The sequence below is a fragment of the Muntiacus reevesi genome, chromosome 2 (genome assembly GCF_963930625.1).
Source record: "Muntiacus reevesi chromosome 2, mMunRee1.1, whole genome shotgun sequence".
Taxonomy (NCBI): domain Eukaryota; kingdom Metazoa; phylum Chordata; class Mammalia; order Artiodactyla; family Cervidae; genus Muntiacus; species Muntiacus reevesi.
In genome coordinates, this window is record NC_089250.1 from 273998940 (window position 1) to 274013943 (window position 15004).

Genomic DNA, 15004 nt, shown 5'->3' on the forward strand with positions numbered 1-15004 from the left:
TTAATAAAACTGTTACACAAAAGCTCTGAACTATTAGGCCTCGTCTCTGGCCCCGGATTGAATTCTTCTCCTCAGGAGGCCAAGAATCCAGGCGTCTTTCATGGTTCCGCAGCAGTCCTTCATCTTGGGGTCTCGTCCAGGATTCTTCAAGGCAAGGTGAGGATGCTTGGAGCTCTTGTTGGTTGTGCTCTGGTGAACACATTTCTGCTACACTTCACTAACTCTGTAGTGTGCTTGTGTGAATGAACGAGATTCCCTGCGTGAAGCAAGCGAGTACTGCGGTTCCTCGGGGACCTCATACACCTTAGGGCAGAAACCTGTTGGGGGTTTATACCGACCTGCCAATGACAAGAGGCAGCCAATGTCTCTTTCGGGCACTGACTAGAAATGGGCAAAGCGTGTGGACCGAACTCTCCTTTCTCGGTCAAACTTTCCTGTCTCTTTGGCCATTTCATGACTTCTTGGGAGTTAGAACGATTAACCTATCTGTCAAATCCTAGACTTTCAAGGGACTTGTGATCTATGCTGTTACTGTGTGCTGTTACTTCGCTGCCCCACTTGGACTGGTAGTCAGGAAGCGCCTAGCTTCGCTAGGAATGGAAAGTCAGGAAGCGCCTAGCTTCGCTAGGTATGGGAAGTCAGGAAGCTAGATGGAGCTCTAGCTCCAAGAGCATATCTGAGGATAAAGGTTACTTAGATCGGAAGTGCAGTGGGTTTCTTCCTGTGGTAACGTGCTCTCAGTGGACCAGAGGCGGCTTTCAGGGAGCTGTTGTCCCAACTCCTAGTTCTTTCTGTGCAATCGGAATGAGCTAGAAAGACTGGCCCTAATAACTCAAGAACAAAAATCACTTTTTCCTCACTGGCGCACCCTTCTCCATCTTTTTTGCTATTGCTTACACTGGTGTGGTGATGCTTGGTAAGAACATCTCAGTTTTATGTTTGTACCAGTCTTATTGTGGTCAGGAATATAGTCAGGGTTGTGCACACGCACTCAGGTTACAAAAGTTTCCCCCAGAGGTCTTAGCTTGGGAGGCATTCCGGAAGGTCACTCTGATGGAACCACAGGTGACATCAGAGGCAAGCAAGGCTTTAATGGTGAGGAGCTGGACATCAATCAGGGATGCCATCAGGTCTACCCCTGGTGCATCTCCACCCCGTCTCTGTGGTAGAACCGGGAGGGACGAGTGTGACGCCTGCGTCGGTATGGGACAGACTAGGTCTGACCAAGGAAGGAAAGCTTTGGAGTAAAGTCTGTCTACACCCCGATCTAGAGCAGAGAGGGACGCCTCCGGTAGAAAGATGGCCCTGGTCTCTTTTTTTCTCTCTTACAGATGGGCGCTAACTATTGAAGCCTCACTCCTTTGAACTGTATCCTGAAAAACTGGGATAGATTTGATCCCCAGGGCTTAAAGAAGACACACCTGATCTTGCTATGTGATACTGCATGGCCACAGGATACTTGGAGGATGGTAAACAGTGGCCGGTTGGAGGGTCTCTTAATTATAGTACTGTTTTTAGACCGGTTCTGTAGAAAACAGGGGGAATGGTAGAAGTAGCTTATGTGTTGCCCTTTTTCTCACTGTGAGGCATGCCAGACTTATGTCCTAAGAGTATAGATTTGACTGTGAAACCTTCAGCTCCCTCCTGTCCTCGTACTTTGCCCCCATACCCGGGACTCCCACCTGAGCAAACTGAAAGTCAGGGAACCGCCCCCACCCCCCACCCCAGGAAGGTTTGCCTTGGTCTCAGTAAAAACCCAAACTGAGGTTCAAATGGCCCAAGTAGAGGTCCAAACAACTCCTATCCCAGTACAACTTCAGACTGCTCTGGTTTCAATAGAAACTCAGACAGCAAAAACTAAGGGTGAAATACAGGATGAGATGGAGGACAGGAAACAGATAAAAAAAAAAAAAAAAAAAGCAGGTTTCTCCAATCTGTCCCTGGGATCGTGTGCTCAGAGCAGCCAGAGAGGGTGAGGACAGCCACACAAGCTGTTGCCTCTTCATGAAGCACCCATCGGGAGAAATAGTCTGTGAGAATTAATAAGCCCTATTCTTATCAAGAAATATAAAGAATCAAGGAGGATCTGGAAGACTATTTAGAAGACCCAGAAAAGTATATCAGAGAAGGCAATGGCACCCCACTCCAGTACTCTTACCTGGAAAATCCCATGGATGGAGAGCCTGGTAGACTGCAGTCCATACGGTTCCTTAGAGTCGGACACGACTGAGTGACTTCACTTTCTCGCATTGGAGAAGGAAATGGCAGCCCACTCTAGTGTTATTGCCTGGAGAATTCCAGGAACGGGGAGCACGGTGGGCTGCTGTCTATGGGGTCGCACAGAGTCAGACACAACTGAATTGACTTAGCGGCAGGAGAAACGTATATTAGAGTTTATACTTAACTGAAAATATGTTATCTCAACAACTTAGGGACCATGGCCCTATAGAGCAGAAGTAGGTATGGAACGAAAACAATGTCCTTTTCCCTTGGAAGCATAATTCTCCTAAAAGAAAAGGAAGGAATGAGTGCGTCAATATCTAGGCAGGTTGATAAGAAATCCGGGGGTCCCCAAGGAGAGAGGGATCTGGAATTCTCAAGGAGGAAGAAAGGACAAAAGTTCCCCCCCCCCATCTACATTCAGTTCAGTTCAATCGCTCAGACGTGTCCGACTCGTTGCCACCCCATGAATCGCAGCATGTCAGGCCTCCCTATCCATCACCAACTCCCAGAGTCTACAAAAACCCATGCCCATCAAGTCAGTGATGCCATCCAGCCATCTCATCCTCTGTCGTCCCCTTCTCCTGCCCCCAATTCCTTCCACCATCAGGGTCTTTTCCAATGAATCAACTCTTCTCATGAGGTGGCCAAAGTATTGCAGTTTCACCTTCAGCATCAGTCCTTCCAATGAACACCCAGGACTGATCTCCTTTAGGATGGACTGCTTGGATCTCCTTGCAGTCCAACGGACCATCAAGAGTCTTCTCCAACACCATAGTTCAAAAAGATCAATTCTTTGGTGCTCAGCCTTCTTCACAGTCCAACTCTCACATCCATACATGACTACTGGAAAAACCATAGCCTTGACTAGACGCACCTTTGTTGGCAAAGTAATGTCTCTGCTTTTAAATATGCTATCTAGGTTGGTCATAACTTTCCTTCCAAGGAGTAAGCGTCTTTTCATTTCCTGGCTGCAGTCACCATTTGCAGTGATTTTGGAGCCCAAAAAGATAGTCTGACACTGTTTACACTGTCTCTCCATCTATATCCCATGAGGTGATGGGACCAGATGCCATGATCTTTGTTTTCTGAATGTTAAGCTTTAAGCCAACTTTTTCACTCTCCTCTTTCACTTTCATCAAGAGGTTTTTTAGTTCCTCTTCACTCTGTGCCATAAGGGTGGTGTCATTTGCATATCTGAGGTTGTTGATATTTCTCCCAGCAACCTTGATTCCAGCTTGTGCTTCATCCAGCCCAGAGTTTCTCATGATGTACTCTGCATAGACATTAAATAAGCAGGGTGACAATATACAGCCTTGACGTACTCCTTTTCCTATTTGCAACCAGTCTGTTGTTTCATGTCCAGTTCTAACTGTTGCTTCCTGACCTGCAAACAGGTTTCTCAAGAGGCAGGTCAGGTGGTCTGGTATGTCCATCTCTTTCAGAATTTTCCAGAGTCTTTTGTGATCCACACAGTCGAAGTCTTTGGCATACTCAATAAAGCGGACATAGATATTTTTCTGGAACTCTCTTTCTTTGTCGATGATCCAGCGGATATTGGCAATTTGATCTCTGGTTCCTCTGCCTTTTCTAAAACCAGCTTGAACATCTAGAAGTTCATGGTTCATGTATTGCTGAAGCCTGGCTTGGAGAATTTTGAGCATTACTTTACTAGCGTGTGAGATGAGTGCAATTGTGCGGTAGTTTGAGCCTTCTTTGGGGTTGCCTTTCTTAAGGATTGGAATGATAACTGATCTTGTCTAGTCCTGTGGCTACTGCTGAGTTTTCCAAATTTGTTAGCATATTGGGTGCAGCACTTTCACACCATCATCTTTCAGGATTTGAAATAGCTCAACTGGAATTCGTTCACTTCCTCTAGCTTTGTTCGTAGTGATGCTTTCTAAGGCCCACTTGACTTCACATTGCAGAATGTGTGACTCTAGGTGAGTGATCACATCATCGTGATTATCTGCATCGTGAAGATCCTTTTTGTACGGTTCTTCTGTGTATTCTTGCCACCTCTTCTTCATATCTTCTGCTTCTGTTAGGTCCATACCATTTCTGTCCTTTATCGAACCTATCATTGTGTGAAATATTCCCTTGGCACTCTAGTTTTCTTGAAGAGATTTCTAGTCTTTCCCATTCTGTTGTTTTCCTCTATTTCTTTGCATTGACCTGAGGAAGGCTTTCTTATCTCTCCTGGCTATTTTTTGGAACTCTGCATTCAAATGGGAATAACTTTCTTTTCTCCTTTGCTTTTCCCTTCTCTTCTTTTCGCAGTATTTGTAAGGCCTCCTCAGACAACCATCTTGCATTCTTAGGATTATATAAAAATAATCTATCCTGCTTGAAAACAGTCTCTGGAAAAAAAAAAAAAAAACCCTTCTGGCTAATCCTGTTACCTTAAAATGTAAATTATGGGAGTTTGTCTAGTGAGGTCTTTACAACCTCCTGACATTCTTTTGATTCACTGTGATAACTAATTAAAAGTATATAACTCCAATGCTAACACTAGCGAGGGGGCAGTCTTTCTGCCCCCCCCCCCCTTCTGATGTCTATGTCAACAGCTTTCTCTATCTCTTTTATACTTTAATAAACTTTATTACACAGAAGCTCTAACCAGTCAAGCCTTGTCTCTGGCCCTGGATTGAATTCTTCTCCACTGGAGGCAAAGAATCCCGGCGTCTTTGTGGTTCAGCAACAACTTTGCAGTACCCTCACAGAGCTCACCTGAATCCTTTCCTTGTTTTAAACGGATTAATCTGCACTCAGCTTAGGGAGCCCAGAGCACTTCACCCAGGGTAACTTGTAAAAGCTGAACTGCATGTACTCATGTTTTCTTTGCCTGATTCTAGCTTTGACCTCTCTCTGGAATTCCTTCCCTAAATCCTCCCCTACAGAGATGTCTCAGGTACGATGAGTGTGAGGCCTTGAGATCAGGACTCCTGAACGTTGGTTTGGGGGAAGAAACATCAGAATAAACGGAATTTGCTGATGACTCCATTCATGGCCCCACGGTAGACCTGCAGATTCACAAGTTCTTAGCGTGGGGACCTGACCACTGGGGATTTCTATTCACTGAAATGGTTCAGAAAGAATATTTAGGCGAGAGGTTTGCATCTGGTTTCCCATCAGGATCATGTGACCAGCCTCGTAAATGACCTGACTGATGCCCTCTCAACAGAGTTTTGTGTTGGTCAGTGTGGTTGGTAGGAAGTGCTCCAGGGGATTCTAAGGGGAGTCCCGGGTTAAGGATGTGGCTCCATTTGTGAGAGCTTAGGCCCAGTTTCAGTCCAAGGAGAGGTCACAGAGTTGGTCTAGCTGGATTTGGACCGGGAAAGTCAGTCAGCTCACATCGTCCGTGTGAGTAGAGCATTAGGAGCTCTCTATGGGCAGAGAACAATCAAGAACTTGGTTCACAGGCTGGTCTCCAAGTAGGAAGTGATGTTTCTTGAATCTCTCCTGAGACAGAGGACAGGAGAGGTCGGTCTTCTCAGCTTTTCAGGGTCCTTCTGTCTGTAGGAGCAGTGGTTGCAGTTTAAAGAGCTGTACTGATGCCCTCCAATGTACTTTCTCAAAACTCAGAAGTGCGCTTGCAACATAACATCCCAGAGGAGACAGAGAAGGAGAAATAAGGGGAAGAAACGGCAGCTTCTCAGGTCAATATCCTGTCCTTGGTCTGGGACTGCATCTGCTTTTCCTCCTAAAATGCCCACATTGAGAATATGCAAGCCTTTAGCTCTCTGCTCCTAATTTTTCTTCCTGGGGCATTTGTTATCATCTTATTTTTTTCCATTTCTTCTTATAATAGTGACGACCTGCCCTTTAGACTATTTCCTTGTGTCCCAGAGCCTTTTCTCCATTGTCTGTATCCTCACTTTCTTTGGAGCATCATGAATTCTCAATATGCATAAGAAACTTTCAACTGTTGAAAATATTCTTTTAGTGAGAGATCAGTCACTCCTATCCTCACTCCCATTGTGACGTGATTTGGTGTTTGGATTTTAGGGATGTTGGGAAATGCAGTGATGACTACAGAAATTATGATTTTTACAATATGACAGTTTGTTTTCAGCAAATATAGCTATGGTTTTTTTCAGTAGTCATAAACGGATGTGAATTGTTCAGTCGCTCAGTAGTATCCAACTTTTTGCAAGGCAATGGACTTCAGCTCGCCAGGGGTTCCTGTCCTTCACCATCTGCGAGAGCTTGCAGAAACTTTTCCCATTGAGTCGATGATACCAAACAACAATCTCATCCTCTGTCGTCACCTTCTCCTCCTGCCATCAATCTTTCCCAGCAGTAGGGTCTTTTCCAATGAGTCAAGTCTCCACACCAGGAGGCCAAAATATTGGAATTTAGCTTCAGTGTCAGTCCTAGAGGTGAATATTCAGGATTGATATCCTTTAGTGTTGTAGCCACATGTTTCGGGAAACAAACTCACTCAGGAGGACAGTGCAGATACTGGAATGCAGTTTATTACTCCAGCGGGCCCAAGACAGAGTCTCCTCTTAGCCAGGGACAGCGACCGGTTTTTGCAAAAGCCTTATATACCTTAAGTGTACGTGCTCAAACCCACCTCCCCAAATTCCTTGGAACTAGTCTGGACAAGGTAAAAGAGAAAAACGATTGAAGTTAACCCATGATTCAGGTGTCATAAGCCTGGATAGTTAAGCACTGGACATTTATCAATAGGCCTGTGGTCATACCCTGATAAGCATAATGGGATTTATGACTTTGTTCTGTTACAGAGATAATTAGCACATTCTTTTAGGCGATGGACAGTGTAGGTACAAGTCCTGAGGCTCCTTCATCCGGGGTTCTGATTTTCCATTGTTATGTCATTTCCATAAATACTAAGCATATAGTTCAGAGTCCACAGTCTGACCCAAGATGGGCTCCTGCTTTCAAGATGGAACCTGTTCTGTCTGTTTCCTCCTTCATGAGGACTGACTAGTTTGATCTTCTTGCTGTCCAAGGAATTCTCCAGTCTTCTCCAGGACCACAATGTGAAAGCATCAGTTCTTAAGTTCCCTGCCTTATTTATGGTCCAAATCTCAAATGACTAGTGGAAAGACCATAGTTTAGACTAGATGGACGTTGTTAGCAAAGGATGTTTTTGCTTTTTAATACACTGTCTAAGTTTGTCATAGTTTTCCTTTCAAGAGGCAAGCATCTTTTGATTTCATGGCTGCAAGGACCGTCCGCAGTGATTTTAGAGCCCCAAAGGAGAAAATCTGTCACTGTATCCAATTTTCCCCTCTATTTGTTATGACATGATAGGACCAGATGTCATGATCATAGAATTTAATGATGAGTTTTAAGCCAGCTTTTTCACTCACCTCATTCACCTTCATTAAGAGGCCCTTTAATTCCTCTTCACTGCCTGCCAGTAGAGTGGTATCATCTGTATATCTGAGGTTATTGGCATTTATGCGGCAATCTTGACTCTAACACTAAAGAAACCTTTTCTAAATGCAGGTCTCTGAGCCTAGGTGAAACAAAGGCCGCGATTCAGAAGCCACCAGTTATTTCCCATTTGGTAAGTGCTGAGGAGCTGGGGCGTGTGGGGATGGGGTGGGGTGAGAGACTGCCATCCACCACTGTTGCTCAGACTTTGGTCCTTGAATAGACTGATTCACAGAGGGTATGAATTAGTCATCAGGGAGCCCCCTCATCCATTCAGAAGTCGAGGTATGATAGGCTTCGTCTCTGTTTGTTGTTCAGTCACTCAGTCGTGTCCAACTTTTTGAGACCCAGGGACTACACCATGCCAGGTTTCCCCTTCCTTCACCGTCTACTGGACTTTGCTCAAATTCATGTCCATTCAGATGGTGATGCCGTCAAAATCTCTAGTCCTCTGTCGTCTCCTTAGAATCAGGATGTGAACAGTCAAGGAAGAAGCATTGGCCCCAGATAGCTAGATGCATATGAAAGGAACCATTTCAATAAGTTCAGATGCTTCCATCTTCCCATACAAGGAAGATCATTAAATCTCTTCATGTGAGAGATGTGTTTCCTTTGCATTAATTGTCACCTTTAATATTCAGCTTACCTGCCCCTTCCTACAGACTTGTATATAGTGTGGCTCCTGCCTTGCTTCCTCAGCGTCATCTGGCTTGGGGTCACCTGACATGTTGTCTTCTGGGCTCAAGTCCGAACATTCCCACCAAATAGAACCTAACTCTCAGGCCACGGGTATTTTTTCTCAGGCTACAGGTATTTACTTATTACTTAACTCAGATCATTATTTCCTTTGGTGATCATGAGATATGCATTTAAGGCATCGTTTTCACAGCTATTTCTCCATTCCCATACACACTTTTGGACTTCCAAGGTGGCAGTAGGACTAAAGAATCTAAGTGCCAATGCAGGAGGCCTAAGAGACATGGGCTTGATCCCTGGGTCTGGAAGATCCCCTGGAGGAGGAAATGGCATTCCACTCCAGTATTCTTGCCTACAAAATCGCATGGACAGAGGAGCCAGCTGAGCTACAGTCCAAAGGGTCACAAGGATTCAGACATGACTGAGCGTGTAGGCACATACATTTTTAACCTGAGTTTTGTTGCTGTCCCTGGTTTATTTTCAATGAAATTTGTGATGGTCAAGAGAAAAAGTTCAATTTTTACATGACCTCCTGCTCCTTCTACCTCTGTGACTCAGCTTGCTTCTTGCAAAATCCGTATCAGGTAGGTCTAAAAAATGGGGCTCACAACACTGGGAACTGGAGCTTATCTAACTCACCCTTGTCTTGCTCTTTGCAATCGCCGTAGCAACTGCAAAGCTGCAAACCTGCTTAATCATGCCTGTATGAAAACTCTTGCACCCCTTTTTGGGGCTCGGGACTTGGAGGGTTAACTCCTCTGGGCCCACCAGTGTAATGAACTGGAGTTCTCCAACTCTCTGAGTGTGGTGCTTGGTTTTCGAGTACTGGTTTCTGCAACATTTCTGGAGGCCCCAGCGAGATTCCAATCACGCTGGCCCCTTGAGCCACTGGACTGGTGTCTCAGCCAGGTCAAAATGAAGGAGCCCCGAGATGAACAAGGAGGCGTGACACCTGATGGTATTCCCGGAGCGTTGTTCCAACTTTCTGGATGGCCAAGTCCTGACCGGACCCATTCAAGGGATAGACCAACTCACCAGGATTGGCCACGGGTCAGGTAAAGCCCTGGGGCCAATCCCCAGTCAGGAGACCTTACCCCAATAAGCAGAAGAGACTGATCACCTCCTTGGAGCTCCCAGGAAGGGAGCATCAGATAGGGAGGACTGGGGACTCAGGAAAAGGGCGGTATTGTGATACGCTCTGAGTGACTTTGTATGCATGATTGCTGACTGAAGGAAGTGAGCTTCACAGTTCAGGGACTATGGAGCCTAAGAGGATCCAAAATCTGCAGTTCCGTGAGGACCTCAGGAGGCTGAAAGGCGGTGCCGGTCTCTGGGGGACAGGATCTCTCCTGAGAGGCTGATTCGGTTTGGGGGTTCATACGGACCTGCCAGTATTAAGTGAGGGCTTCCCTGGCGGCTCAGACGGTACAATGTCTGCCTGCAGCGCGGGAGGCATCTTCAGTCTCCCTCGGGAGAGTGGCCAGGCGGATGGAAAATGAATGTGAAGGAGTGTGTGACCTGATTCCCTCGAGCTTCAGGCTCGATTGAGTGGCTTCATGGCCTTCATGGCTGTGGAGTCCGAGTGGGCGCTAGCTTGCAGTTCCATGGCAACCTCATACGACTCAAGGCAGTGTCTGCCTCTGGGGGACCCAGTCCCTCCCTGCGAGACAGATCTGCATCAGGGGTTTATACTGATCTGCCAATGCTAAGAGGCACCTAAGATCTCCCTTGGGGCGTGGCCAAGTGGACACCTAAGCGGTCTCCTCTTTGGAGGGGGCGCCCACCCTTGTTTGTCTTTTTGTCACCGACTCGGACAGGATACACAGGGCGGGAGAAATGATCGGTTACTGGTTATTCTGTCGACTGACTCCTTGAGCGGACATCTAAGAGATTACGTTTTCCTCAAAACCCCGCCAGGTAGATTAGATTTGTCAACATGGGTGGAAGTTCCCCTAAACCAACAGTTTTAGACTGCATGAGAAAGAACTTTAAGAAGGACGTTGGAGGAGGTTTTGGAGCCAAGACGACCCTTAGGAAGCTTTGTGACTCATGTGAGCTCCTTTGGCCAGCCTTTGCTGCTGGGTGGCCACCAGAGGGCGCTCGACCTGCCCACGGTCCAAGCCGCGCTCCAGGTCGTCACTGGGCCTCCGGGACATCCAGACAGTTTCCACACATAGACTCCTCGTTTCTAATGGCACAGACCCTGCCCCATGGGCAAGATTTTGCCCAAACGGACAGGAACAGAGTAGTGTATCTGTGGCCCGATCTCTCAGAAAAAAAGAAAGATGGGGGGAAAGCCCTATATTCCAGGGAGATGCAGTAGAAGACCCACTGATGCCCCCGCCACACATTCCCCTGACTCCACAAGCCCCAGCCCAGCCAGCGCCAGACCCATTGCCAGACAGTCCACCTCCCTCCCTGGCCCCGCACCACCTCACGAGCAAGACTCCAGCCCCGAGCAAGGAGGGACGCAGCTCCGCTCAGCCAAACAATCTAACCAGCTGGCCTCAGCCTGGCAGATATCACTGAGAGAAACTGAAGGTCCTCAACAAGTGACCGAGGATGACTCAGTCCAGCCTGATCGCTCTGTCCTCTATTACCAGCCCTCAGCACTACTGATCCCCTAAACTGGAAACACCATAACCCAGCTTGCTCTGATAGACCACGGGCTATGGCTGACCCCTTGAGTCCATTTTCCACACCCACCAGCCTACACGGGCGACTGTCGCCAGCTCCTTGTGTCTTCCTTCACCACTAGGGAAAGACGACACATCTCGACAGAAGCCCCAAAATGGCTCGGAGGACAAGCCCCTGCAGAGGTGTTAGATGTAGAAGGATGGGCATGAGGAGCAATGCCAGAGCCTGGACCTAATTGAAATTTCAATATCAGAGAAGATAAGAAACCCTGGGTTGCTACCATGATGCCTTTCTACATGGACTTCGAGCGGGAGTCAAAAAGCCCACCAATATGTCCAACATTACAGCGATGATACAGAAAGTAGATGAGACGCCCCCAGATTTCTATGAAAGATTGTGTGAAGCATTCCGGACATACACCCTTTCGACCCTGATACACCTGAGAATCAATGAATAAACACTGCCCCTGAGGCTGAATCCTGCGCAGATATGCGACGGAAGGTCCAAACGCTGGACGGCTTTGCTGGGATGAATGCCACACAGCTTCTGGAGGTAGCAAATGAAGTCTTTGTGAACTGAAACCATGAAGTCCAACAAGAAGCAGACAAAAGATTGAAACAAACAAACAAAAAAGAATGCAGCAGCCCTGCTAGCAGCGGGATTGAGGAGCTCAGATCTAACGAAACAGGCTGTTCCCGCGTGGAGAGGGGAAACGGAGAAGAGACAACCTTTAAGCCACGACCAGTGCGCCCACTGCAGTGAGACCAGACACTGGAAGAAAGAGTGTCCCTATCGCAGAGGGACATCTAAAGGGTCCAAGAAGTTCAATCGACCCAACACAGATAGGTACCAGTCTAAGCCGGCCTTGCAAAACCTTATCGACCTGGCTGGAGCAGAATCAGAGTTGTGAAGACCCAGCTCCCTGATCCTAGGCCCCTGGGAACCCACGATCTCAACGAAGTTGCGGGCCAATCAATGACTTTGACGGTGGATGCCGGGGCTGAACCCTCCGCGGTAACCACAGCTGTGGCTCCCCTCACAGGCTGATCAGCGACTCTTGCTGGGGCCACGGGGGACATGACAGCCCGCTCACTGTGCAAGGCTCATGCGTGTCAGCGAGGGGGCCATCTGGGGACTCATGAAGTTCTCTACTTACTGGAATGCCCCATTCCCCTGCTAGGGGGAGACCTACTGGTAGAGCTGGGGACACAAATCACCGTTCCCCCGGAAATCCTGTGAGCCTCACTCTGGGGAGACAATCGTCTCTGATGACGGCCATGGCCGTGTATCGGGAGCTGCCAGGACGTGCCCCGGCCGTGACAAGGTCACGGGACGAGAAAGGAACCTGCGAGGCAGCTCTTCCCCTCGAGGTTGTCCCCGGGGCCCGGCATGTCCCTTTCTTCCTTCTGTCTTATTTTTGTTGGGCTTTCTATTAATTTTTGGGAACATAATATATAGTAATAAGGCCTCCCTGGAAAAGTCCAAGCCTTTTTGGTAATGCTCATGATTGCTCTGGCTCAGGACTCGATCACAAACATCAAGTCAAAAAAGAAAAGGCCACAGGGAGAGTTTGGCTGCTTGCTTAAAAGATTATAATGTTCTAGAATAGAAAAGAGTAGAGGCATTTAGGTTTAGAAGTAGATATACTGCTTTAGTTTACTTGCTCCTTGGTTGAAAGGGTTGTCATTATTGCTATTTCCTTGCTGCTATTTGTTCATTGATTTCCTTTCTTTAAACAACATGGGATACTATGGGTATTTTTGTAGAATTAAAAAATGGGGTACATAGGATTTCAATAGAAGATTTATATTAACCAGCTTCACTGCCATTTTCTCACTATTAATAGAGGAGTTTTGCTGCTTTAGAGGTGTTTTTGCTGTTTAATAGTTAATCACTGTCAATTGAGATTTTGTGGTTTCAGGTAAAGAAAGATATCAGGGTTTTCTCATGGTACTCTTCTCAGAAATGTCAAACATGTTACTGTGACCCTTCCCATGTATTCTTTTATTACCCAAAGAATTCATACTGTATCTGGAATCTATGGAACATTGCTTTTCTTAGAATGAGAATCTTAGGCCATTGAGGCAGGAAGACTGTGTACGGGGCATCTAAGGGAAAACCCTGTAATCAGGGACGTTCTAGATGAATGCACAGGGGAGAGCCATGGAAACACTATCTGATGCAATATGTGGTGGCTTCAGGGGGAGGCAACCTTCATTATATAAAAACTGAGCTATCCTAGAAAAAAAAAAAGCTACCTCTTCTTCGCAACCTTCTGTGTGTGTCTGTCTTCTTCCTCGCCGATGCCACTTATCCCTTGGGTCTTCCTGGTCCTGCCGGGGCTGGACGTCGATAACCGTGCCCAGGGAAGATCAAAGACAGCTCTATACCTTGGGGAGAGAACAAAAAAAAATCCCCCTAGGCTGCTAATAGAATTCCCTGATGTCTGGGCAGAGAAGAGGCTCCCAGGTTTGGTTAATAACCGTGTGCCCATTATAGTGGGCCCGAGGCCAGAAGCCACACCAGTCAGACGGAAACAATATCCAGTACCACGGGAGACACGCCTGGGAATTCGGGACCACAGTCAGTGCCTACGAGATGCCGAGATCGTAATCAAGTGTCAGTCTCCTTGGAACACCCGACTCTTACCAGTCAAAAAATCTGGAGGGAATGACTACAGCCCCGTCCAGAACCCCCGCGCCGTCAACAGTGCAGTGATCATCATCCATCCAGTGGTCGTATATCCTTACAGTCTCCTGAGTCTCTTAGTGGCTCAGACATGCTCTTCACCTGCCTCCATCAAGGATGCATTCTTTTGCCTCCGACTGTCACCAGCCAGCCAGCCCTCATTTGGCTTTGAATGGGATGACCCACACACCGGGAAAAAGACACAGCTGACTTGAACCAGACTGCCATAAGCTTCAGGAACTCACCTGCCCTGTTTGGTGAACACGTGGCTACAGACCTTGCTACCTCTCCCAGAGACACTTTGAGCTGCACCCCACTCCAGCCCAGGGACGACCTGGTGCTAGCCGGTCCCTCCCAGGGGACTGCTGGAGTCACCAGAGCCCTGCCGGCTCTACTCTCCACACAGGACACACGGTGCATGGAAATAGGCTCAGATCAGCAGACAAGAGGCCGAGCACCTCGGGTTTGTCATCTCCAAAGGGCATCAGGCACTTAGACATGAGAGGAAAGAAGCTGTCTGTTCACTCCTTCAATTGAAAGCCAAGAAAGAGTCCATGAGTTGGGGCTGCTGGATTCTGCTGATCTGGAGACCAGGTTTCTCTGAAATAATGGAGCCTTTGTTTATAGCCACAGCAAGGTCTGGTAAGGAGCCCCTGGTGTGGGAACCTGAACAAAAAAGGCCTTCAAGGAGATTAAGAGAGTCTTGAGCAGCGCTCCAGCATTAAGGCTGCCAGATGAGACACGGGGCTTTACCCTCTTTGTACACGAACAAAATCACACTGCACTGGGGGTCCTCACACAAACAGCTGGGCCATGGCAGGGCCCAGACGCATATCTGTCCAAACCACTGGATCCAGTGGCCGCGGGATGGCCGCCACGCCTCCGCGCATTAGCTGCCACTGTGATTCTGGCCAGAGAAGCAGATAAGCTTACACTAGGACAAACTGTAAATGTAAAGATTCCCCATGCTGGTACTGCCCTGAAACAGGGCACATAAGTGGCTGGCTGTGGGGCGCCGCAGGGATGCATCCAGTCTGTGACAAGGTCACGGGACGAGAGAGGAACCTGCAAGGCAGCTGTTCCTCACACGGGGCTGCCCCGGGGGCCCACTATGTGCCCTCGGGAGTCACCGGGACGGACCCAGGCCGTGACAAAGTCATGGGATGAGAGAGGAACCTGCAAGGCAACTCTTCCCCTCGGGTATGTCTCTTTCCTCTTTCTGTCTCACTGTTGTTGGGCTTTCTATTAATTTTTGGAAATGTAATATCTGGTAGTAAGGCCTCCCTGGAAAAGTACAAGCCTATTTAGAAATGCTCATGATTGCTCTTGCTGAGGACATGTCCATAAACATCAA